Raw genomic sequence first — 1,484 nt, forward strand, 5'->3', positions numbered from 1 at the left:
CGCAGGCAGCCTGGGAGGCCCCGGGCGGGTGAGGGCCAGTGCCCCACAGCAGCCACCAAGCCCCACGGCGCTGGGAGGAGGGAGCCCTTGGGCCCGAGGCCCTGAAAGTGGCCAGACAACTGCGAGCCCCCCGCCCCCCACCCCGGAGGGGTTGGGCAGTGTTGACCGAGGGCTCAGGCCGCCAGCCGCTTAAATGGACCTTCAACTCCTCTGGACTTCAGTGCTGGTCACAAGCCCAGGAAAAATAAGATGTCATCAGCCCAGGTCTCCCGCTCAGGCCTGGGGTGTGTGGGCTGCCGGAAGCCACGGGCGGACTTGGGGAGAAGCCTGCAGCCTCCTGGCGGTGGGGGGCATCCATCCAGGGTCCTGGGCAGTGGCTCCGAGGCACAACCTCTGCTCCTCACGGGGACGCTGGCACCGACACCTGCAACCTAGGCCCCACCTGTGCCAGCTCCCAGGACGTCAGGGACATGGGCCTGTCCCGCTCCCCGTTCCCCGGGCCCTGCCACGCGGGGGTGGGAGGACACCATGGAACTGAGTCTTCTCGTCCCAAAAGGATCCTCTGGGAGAGCCTCGCTCTGTGCGCGCGCGTGTGTGTACATGTGTGTGCGTGTGCACGCGCGTGTGTGTGTGTGTGTGTGTGTCTGTGCATGCGTATGCAAAGCTTTAATGGGGAAAAGGAGATGTCACCCACACGGGAGCCCGCCAGCCCCACGCCAGGCGGGACAGCAGGTCACAAACACCTCGGCTCTCTTCCCTGCTCCACACGCCCCTGCCACACGGGGGTCTGCAGCCGGGGGCCTCCACCTTTCCCAGCCAGTTTTCCCATCTGTGAAATGGGCACGCGTGCCCACCCGACTCCGGGGCTGAGGGGGAGCCCAGGTCCTCATCATACAGAGTCAGGGAGGGAGTCTTGGATCTGACACACACGGAGCCCTCGCCGCAGCAGGCCCCGTGGGGCCCCGTGCTCAGACCCTTGGCCGTCACCCTGGGGCCAGCTCCCAGGCTCCAAGGGCCCTGCAGCCACCAGGTTCTGACCAGCAGCCCAGTGGCCAGACTGCACCCCAGGCTGCAGAGAAGGAGCCGACTGGGGGGGGCGGGGGGGGCCTGACCGTGGGGTTTCACTCAGAATCAGCTGTTTTAATTTCCATTCAGGACAAATCCTTCACCAGCCTGACAGCCTGGCTGCTGGCCCCGCCGCCGAATGAATACCCTTCCCGGTGCTCATTTATAAAGTCTCCCAGCGCCTGCCCGCCCCTCCCCTCGCTGGCTCCCCAAACCTGGGGAGGCAACAGCTCGGGGCGCCTGGCTCTGCCCCCTCCTGCTCCCAGGAGGGTCCCAGCCTGGAGTTGGAGGGCGGTCAGTGGCCAGGAAGCCACCGAGCGGGGTGGCAGCAGGAGGACAGGCGAGCTGACCCTCCGCGCCGCCGGGGCGTCCTCCTCCAAGTGCAGGGCCAGCCCGGAGAAGGCCCGGGGGGCACCCCG

The sequence above is a fragment of the Myotis davidii genome, unplaced genomic scaffold (assembly GCF_000327345.1).
Source record: "Myotis davidii unplaced genomic scaffold, ASM32734v1 scaffold609, whole genome shotgun sequence".
Lineage (NCBI taxonomy): Eukaryota > Metazoa > Chordata > Mammalia > Chiroptera > Vespertilionidae > Myotis > Myotis davidii.